General features: G+C 38.2%; 1 pseudogene; it reads left to right on the plus strand.

Moving 5' to 3' along the window:
* Nucleotides 1–1,647: 1,647 nt before the first annotated feature.
* On the plus strand, nucleotides 1,648–2,102 carry LOC102470179 (mitochondrial import receptor subunit TOM20 homolog pseudogene; annotated as a pseudogene).
* The last annotated feature ends 7,129 nt before the right edge of the window (nucleotides 2,103–9,231 follow it).

Raw genomic sequence — 9,231 nt, forward strand, 5'->3', positions numbered from 1 at the left:
CTGCAGACCAGATTAATGCATACCTACGGCAGCAAGGAAGCTGTCAGCTAGTATAGGCAAGCTGGCTTTCACATACATTCTGGAATAAAACAATTGCAGTAGTAAGTAAGCAGGTAGTTATAAGAGTAGTATTTCCCCATAATTAATGTAACTATCTAGGATCCAGACAGTGTCACTGTGGGTCAGAAAATAAAAGTCTGAACATCTTTGGCAAAGAATAGTAGTGATTCTAATCAAGAAAAGAGAAGAAAAAAAAAAGGTCAAAAAAAGGGTGGGTTAGAACTCTTACATAATTGGATAACAACTGAGAACAAAGTGAGGAACATCCTGTGATTAAGGAACATGCAGAGGAAATATTCAATATTTACTTTTGTAGTTGTTCCAGTCAAACCCTGTGAGAGTCTGCTCAGACTGCCTTAGCAAAATGCCACAGAGTGGATGTCTTAAACAACAGAAATCTATGTTCTCACCTTCTGGAGGCTGGAAGTCCAAGATCAAGGTGTTGTCAGAGTTAATATCTGATGAGGCCTCTTCTCTTGGCTTGAAGGCGGCCACCTTCTTCCTGTGTCCTTACATGGTCTTTCATCTGTACACATACAGACAGAGAGAAAGCCAGATCTCTGGTGACTCTTCATCTTTTCATAAGGCATCAGGAGTACTGAATTATAGACCCACCTTCATAATTTCATTTAGCTGTAATTACCTCCCTGAAAATAGAACTCCAAATAAACTCACATGTGGGTCAGTCAGGGTTTTAATCTGTAAGTTATATGGAACACAGTTCAGACCACAGACATAGATACATTCCTATAGTGCTATCATGTATCCAGGACTTTTTTCTATTTTAGTAAGGGTCGCCAAAAGTCAGAGTTGAAATCTAAATAAATGATGCACAAGTAATGTCCTTTTTAGGTGCTATGGCAGGATTGTGAGAGTAATATTTGAGGAATGTGCACTTTTCTGCTGCTCTCCCAAACACACTGTGGAGGTATCTTTCAGATCTAATTGTAAGTAAAGGTCCTCTTTCCCATGTCTTCCTGGTCTTTTGGGTTGACTTCTTAGTCCTGCCTGAGTCTTTGTTTATTTAAAATAGTATATTTTATTTTGTTTTATGATCCTTGGCTCCTAACAGTTGCCTCAACAAATCATAACCAAGTGTTGATACAACTGAACTTACAGATATTTTCGGGCCTTGACCATAGGACACAATTTTTCTTAGTTCTCTAGCTCCCTGTTAATATTCCAGTGTTGCCTTCAATTTAAAAAGGGATGTCACACTGACCATTCCAGGATCTCCAATTGTCCTATTGATTTGGGATCATAAATGTCATATTGTGTCCAAAGTAATCAACAAGAGAATATTTAGTTTGGTTTTTAATGACCTGAATACAAGTTAAGCTCTACCAGGAAATTGTTCTCAGATATTGGCCAATTCCATTTCACATGTAAACCTCAGTTTATATACATATAAAAAGAGAGGATTGGAAAAAGTCTGACTTCAATGTACTTAGAATTTGTATGCCCTTGGAGGCTGCCTGCATGCCTGGCCAGTGTCCATGCGATCCGTGCAGTGTGCAGAGGCTTCGCGGCCCACCTCTGATGCCGGCTAGTGCTGGCCGGCTCGGTCTCGCAGTCGGCATGGCGAAGATGGTGGGCCGGAAAAGCATCATCGCTGCTGAAGTGTGCGGGGCGCTCTTCATCGGGTACTGCGTTTACTTGGACCGCACGCATCAGAGTGACCCCAACTTGAAGAACAAGCTGCGAGAACGAAGAAAGAAACAGAAGTTTGCCAAGGAGTGAGCTGGGCTTTCCAAGTTACCGGGCCTTAAAGATGCTGAGATGATTCAAAAATTCTTCCTTGAAGAACTACAGCTTGGTGAAGAGCTACTAACCCAAAGTGAGTATGAGAAGGGCGAAGGGCATGGACCACCTGACCAACGCCAACGCCGTGTGTGGGCAGCCGGAGCAGCTGCTGCAGGTGTTGCAGCAGACGCCACGGCCTCCTGTATTCCAGACACTGCTGACCAAGCTCCCGACCATCAGTCAGAGAATTGTAAGGGCTCAGAGCTTAGCTGAAGATGATGTGGAATGAGAAACGAATGTCAACATAATAAAATCGCAATTAAAAATACTTTAAATATCTTTGACTGAGAAGTTGAGCAGCTCCGGGGAATAAGGCAAAGATTCTTGTTATGGACTGTCCTACGCTGAAATCTACCAAAGTTAAGGTTTACTTTGTGTAGATCTATTTGTTTTATTTATTTTTTTTCCACGTAAAGTGTATTATGACAGAAAGTTTCTCATTTAATAAATACACTGAGTTACCACACACTCCCCAAAAATCTGTATGCCCTCATTTCCTGGGGTTTTTAGGTTCTTGCAGAATGTATGGAAGACAGATATCCAGAACTCTAAGGTCAATCACTGACCCACCACTGCAAGAGGTCTCTTGAGCAAGCAGCTGAGCTGCTTTGTCTCTATCTTAAAATGTAACCATGTGTGATTACAATTTGGGCCTATCCCCTAATTATATTTTTAGGGTCCCTGTCTCCTACCTCAATTTAATCTGATATAACATGACATAATGTGATATAACGTGACATAACATAATAACATCAAAGATAGGATTAGATTTAAAAGGTTTTCTAAGAGAAGGTTAACTTTGAACAACATTTTGAAAAAGAACAGTGTATGTGTACACAAAGAACAGTATTATGTAACTGCCTTCCCAACATCCTTTAGGACCCATACCCCCTTTCACAAATTATATCCACCTGATCTTTTTTGTTGTTGTTGTTGTTATTTTGACTTTCATTTTATTTTTATTATTCTTATTATTTTTTAAACATCCATTCACTATACAATATTTGACGTATAAAGAGAATTTACCCAACATGAAATACATCTTAGTCCAGTTGAGAATAGTAGACATGTTATCAATAGGTAGTAAACCATTAGTCCAGTTAAGAAAAGTAGACATGTTATCAATAGGTAGTAAACCATTTCTGTGTCCCACAAATGTCCTGGCTCTCTAATTTTTTCTCTCTGATTTCCTTCTCTATGCTCTTCCTTTCTTCCAGTCTTCTTCTACACTGTACCCAGTGTCCATAACTATTTTCACTGCTTTTATGACCTCCAGTCTTTCAGTCTCTACGACAGAGTCCGGACAGTCGGTATGTATTAAATGGAGTCATACATATCTTTCTTTCATAGCCTGGCTTGCTTCACTCAGCAATAAATCTTCCATATTTAACCACTTTCTATCAAATGCCCGGGTCTTGTTTTCTATGACTGAATAGTATCCCATAGAGTATATCTGCCATACTTTTTCAATCCAATCAATTGTTCATGGACGTTTGCGTTGGCTCCATGTCTTAGGAATTGTGAATAATGATGCAATAAATATTGATGTGCAAGCACTTTCGTGACAGCATTCTCCTGTCCTTTGTGTAGATACCCAGGAGTGGGATTGCTGGATCTTAATCATGAAGGGATGTTATATTTTGTCAAATGCATTCTATGTATCAATTGAAATGATCATATGGTTTTTATCTTTCTTTCTGTTAATATGGTGTATTATATTTATGGTCTAGCATATGCTGAACCATCCTTGCATCCCTGGAATAATGCCTACCTGGCCATGATGAATAATCTTCCTTTATGTTGTTGGATATGATTTGCAAGTATCTTGTTGAGAATTTTTGCATCTATATTCATTAGAGATATTGGTCTATAGTTTTCCTTATTTGTCATGTCTTTATCTGTTTTGGGAATGAGGATGATAGAGGCTTCATAAAACAAATTTGGGATGTTTCCTTCCCTTTTGGATCTTCAGAAATAATTTGAGGAGAATGGGGCTTAAGTCTTCTTTAAAAATTTTGTAGAATTCAGAATTGAAGAAATAAGGACCTGGGCTTTTCTTTGTCAGGAGATTTATTACTGAGTCAATCTCCTGGCTTGTTATGGGCCTATTCAGATTTTCTGCCCTCCTGATTCAATCTTGGTAGATTATATGAATCCAGGAATTTGTTCATCTTTTCCATATTCTCTTGTTTGTTGGCATATCGTTGCTCATAGTATCCTCTTATGATGTTTTGTAATTTTATTGTGTCTATTGTAATATTGCCCATTTTTTTCCAAATTTGATTTAGCTGGTTTCTTTCTTTCTTCTTAATCAGTCTAGGTATAGTGTGTCTATCTCATTAATCTTTTCAAAGAACCAGCTTTTGCTTTCATTTATTTTCTGTATAGTGCATTTATTTTCCATTTCATTTCTTTCTGCACAAATCTTTATTATTGCTTTTCATCTGGAATTTTTTTTTGTAGTTGTTTTTCCAATTCCCTGAAACATGTTAGATTGTGTATTTGCCACTTTTCCATTATTTTCTTATGCACACTAATTGCTATGAATTTCCCTCTTATTTCTGCTTTTGTATTGTCCCATAGATTATGAAAACTTGTATACTCATTATCATTCAATTCCATTTTTTTTATTTCATACTTAATTTTTTCAATAGTTGAGAAGTCATTCAGAAGTAAGTTGTTTAGTTTCCATGTGTTTACATATTTTTGAGAATTTTCCTGAAATGAATACCAAGTTTAATTTCATCATGGTCAGAGAAAATGCTGGATATAGCTTTTATGCCTTTGAATCTATAAAAGCTTGATTTGTGCCCTGTCATGGTGGTCAGTCTTTGAAAGGGTTCCATGCCAGGCTGAGAAAAATTTATATTTTGTAGTCTTAGGGTGGAAAGTTCTTTTTTTTTTTTTTTTTGAGAGGTTTTTGCTAGAGGGCACATACACTTGCCATAAAGACAAAGAGAGACAGAGAGATAGAAAGAGAGAAATCACCCCCCAGAAGGATGGTCACGCCACAATTCCTTCTCTTCTATTCTTCTCTCAGGATCTTGGGGCATGCACGCACATGCGCCTGGCATGAGTTTAAGCCACTGGGTCCGGAACTCGAACCGAGATCAGCTACATGGGAGTTCAGCGACATAACCATTACACTAACTACTGGTCTCAAGGGTGAAAAGTTCTACAGATGTTTGTCAAGTCCATTTAATTTATAATATCTCTATATCTCTCTTATTATTTTTTGTCTAGAAGATCTGTCTAGAGGAGATAATGGGGTATTGAAATCCCCAACAATTATAGCATTATATCCACTCTCTCAGATTACCTCTAGCAGTCTTTCCTTCACATATTTAGGTCCCCCTGAGTTGGGTGCATAGATAATTATAAGTATTATGTCTTCTTGATGATTTAGCCCATTTACTGCTGTATAATGCCCTTCTTTGTCTCTTACAGTTTTTGTCTTAAAGCCTATTTTGTCTGAAATCAGTATCGCAATTCCAGCCCTTTTTTGATTTCTGTTTGCACAGAATATCTTTTTCCAGCCCTTCCCTTTTAGTCTATGTCTTTATCCATAAGGTGTGTTTCTTACAAGCAACAGACAGAGAATTTCTGTTTTATTTTTTTTCATCCATTCAGTCAGACTATGTCTCTTGATCAGAGAATTTAATCCAGTAATATTCAATGTTATTATCAATATTTCCAGACATGTTTCTATTATTAAGTGAGTGGTTTTCTTGGTTGTTTTTTGTTCTTTTATATCTGTTTGTTTGACTTTTAGTTTTCCTGGTATAGCACTCCCTTCGGATCTTCTTGAAGAGCTGGTCTAGAATTGGTAAATTTTTTTGTTTTGTTTACCTGAGAATGTTTTTATCTTTTTTTTTTCCATATCAAGGATTATCTTGCTGGGTATAGTATTCTTGGTAGAACATGATTTTTTTTTTTTTTGAGAGTTTTTTGCTAGGGGCGTGGGGGCGCCCCCCCTGATGAGCGGTCTGATGTTAACCTTGGTGGGATAACCTTTGTAAATAACTTGACATTTCTCTCTTGCCAATTTTAATATCTTGTTTTTGTCTGTGGTTTTGGTCAACCAGGCTATGATGTGCCTTAGAGAAGATCTTCTTGGATTGATTCTATTTGGAGTCTTTTGTAATTCTTGGGTCTGAATATTTGAATGCCTCTCTAGAGTTTGAAAGTTTTCTTTCAGGATTTCATGGAATATATTATCAATGCCTTGATTATTTTCTTCACCTTCTGGAATACCAATTATCCAGATGTTTGGGTGCTTAGTGGTATCTAGTATTTCTCATCTATAGTCCTCATTTCTCTTGATTATTTTCTCAGTTTCCTTGATAATTTTTCTAGGTCAGAGGTTTTGTCTTCCACACTCGAGATTTAATATTCTGCATGATCTAATCTGCTTTTAATACTTTCAAGAGAAGTTTTAATTTCCTGTGTCACAGTCTTCATCTTGAAAAATTCTGTTCAATTCTTTTATATGGTGTCTATTTCTTCTATCAGATTGTAAAAGGACTTTCTCATCTGCTGGAGTTCATTGTCTCTTTTCTCTTGCATCTCATTTAGTCTGGTCACTATAAATATTCTGAAATATTTATCTGACATTTCTATGAGTTCCATTGTGTTGTCTGTGGATGATCAGGAATTAATCTTTTCCCTTGGGGGAGAGTTATTTTTTTTGGTTGCTCATATTTCTTCTGCGTCTGCAATGGTTTCTAGTCATCTGGTGTCTTATACATTCTTCCTAAATTCTTCATGTTAATTCTGAGAGCTCAAAGGCATTCAGGATAGGCAATTGGCGATCCCCCTGCTGCTCTCCCTCCTTGAGGCTCCTAGCAACCTGCACTGTTGTCACTGGTCCTGGATGAATCAAAGTCCTCTCTGTTTCTAGAGAACAGGTGTGCCTGAGACTGAGTTGCCAAGCTTTAATTCAGGAACATAGAAGGGATTGTGCGGCACAAGTTGGGTTTTAGAAAAAGCTGAAGTCTTAGAATCACAGGCATGTGGCAGGGGATAACCCACAGTCCCTTTATAGTTCAGTCTCCTTGAGCAGGAACGGATGTCCAGATGGAACAGGGAGGGGCACAAGGTCCTCTTAAAGTCTCAAGCAACATACTTGAGAGTTCAAAGGTGAGTGGGGAAGGATGAGTCACATGTCATATCTCTGCTGCACAGCCTTCCAGCCCCAGGTGGCCTGCCAAACCTTCCAACCTTATTTTTTTTTTTAGAGGTTTTTGCTATAGGGCACGTGCGCACACCAGAAAGACAGAGAAGAGACAGCGAGACAGAAAGTGAGAAATCACCCCCCAGAGGGGATGGCCACGCCGCAATCCTTTCTCTTCCATTCTCCTCTCGGGATCTTGGGCATACATGCACACATGCCTGGTGTGAGTTTAAGCCACCGGGTCCAGGACTTAAACCATCGTCGACTACATGGGAGTCTAGTGACATAGCCATTACGCTAACTGCTGGTCCCCCAACCTGATCTTAATAGGGAAATATTTCTGTATAAACTTCATCTTTGCTCCAAACAAGTTAGAAATAGGACCTAGGAAGAAAGATTAGCAAAAGCAGAATTAAAAATAACTCAAAAAAGAGAGTAGTATTAGACACCCAAAATTAAAATAATCATAGTAATAAAAACCAAAATATAAAAAAACAGAGAATAAGACATTATGATTTAATCCAAAGAGTACAAAGGAGATGTCCTTGTCAATAGGATGGAATGTGTTAGAAATGAGTCCCTCCCTACAAATAAAATATACAATTTATCAGAGTTCAAATAGCAAACAACAATAAACCAAAGTCAAACTTATGTCAAATACAATGTATCATCTCATAGAACTGAATTAACCAAGAAAATATCTTCAGTTATTATATGTAGTATAAAGTTCCAAGAAGATAACATATACAATTTTTACTTGACATTTTAACTTTTCCTTTCTGGCATATGTAGTAAGATCTCATAAAATGCTGTCTATAGTTTAGGAAAGAGACCTCTATTACAGACTAAATTTTGTCCCCCTCAAATGTATATACATTGGAACCAACAGTTAGCGTAATGGCTATGTCTCTGGATTCCCACGTAGTCGACCACAGTTCGCGTCCCGGACCCAGTGGCTTAAAACTCACGCCGGACGCATGTGCGTGTGTGCCCAAGATCCTGAGAGAACAGAGGAGAAGGGACTGTGGCATGGCCATCCCCACTTGGAGGTGATTTCTTGCTTTCTGTCTCTCTGTCTTTCTCTGTCTGGCAAGCATAGACACCTTATAGCAAAAAACTCTCCAAAAAAAAAAAATGTATATACATTAAAATTCTAACTCCTAATACCTCAGAATGTGAACTTATAGAGATATAGTCTTTAACTAGGTAGTTAAATTGAGAGAAGGGCATTATACTGGTCCCTAATTCAATATGACTGACATTCTTATATGAAGAGGAAATTTGAACACAGATGGATTCTCACAGACCATGAGAAGACACAGAGAAAATATGACTATGTGCAAGCCAAGGAATGAAGCCAACCCTGACAATGTCTTGAACTAGGACTTTGAGACTGTAAAAATAATTTGTTACTTAAGCCATACAACCCCTGGTACTTGCTTTGGCAGCCCTTGCAGATTGATACAGGTTTGAAGATGCCTGACCAAATTTCAGAATTCTCAACATTAGGATCATGATTATTATTGGGAGAATCTGTGCCTGGGCACCTGGAAACAAAGATATGGGGAAAATGTTCACAGTGGATTAAATGCTATAACATAAGAGTATGTCAGAGTAAATTCAACTCACTATTCTTGAGAATAAACCAAATTATAGATGCTTCACCTTTGTAGGAAACAAATTCAATTCAGACTGTATCTAGAGTCTTGAGACTTAATCTGCATATTAATTACAAATACAATATTCTTGTTAGTGTTTTATTCTTAATTAAAGACCACTGTATGTCTGATGTTTTCCCTCTGGTTACAGTTATTGTATTCATACATAGGACATTTTATTTCTCTCATTTTCAACTAATTTTTCTCTATCAGCTTCATAAGCAACAATTGTGTTTATTTCCAAAAAAAAAAATCTGTGATTATAAAACAAAACTCCCAGGAACCAGCAGTTAGCGTAATGGCTATGTCGCTGGACTCCCACGTAGTCGACCGTGGTTTGCGTCCCAGACCCAGTGGCTTAACACTCACGCCGGGCACGTGTGCATGCGTGCCCAGGATCCCGAGAGGAGAATGGAGGAGAAGGGATTGCGGTGTGACCATCCCCCCTGGGGAGTGATTTCTCGCTTTCTGTCTCTGTGTCTCTCTCTGTCTGTATGGCGAGCGCACGCGCCCTATAGCGAAAAAACCTCTCCAAAA

The sequence above is a fragment of the Tupaia chinensis genome, unplaced genomic scaffold (assembly GCF_000334495.1).
Source record: "Tupaia chinensis unplaced genomic scaffold, TupChi_1.0 Scaffold147282_1, whole genome shotgun sequence".
In the NCBI taxonomy this organism is placed as follows: domain Eukaryota; kingdom Metazoa; phylum Chordata; class Mammalia; order Scandentia; family Tupaiidae; genus Tupaia; species Tupaia belangeri.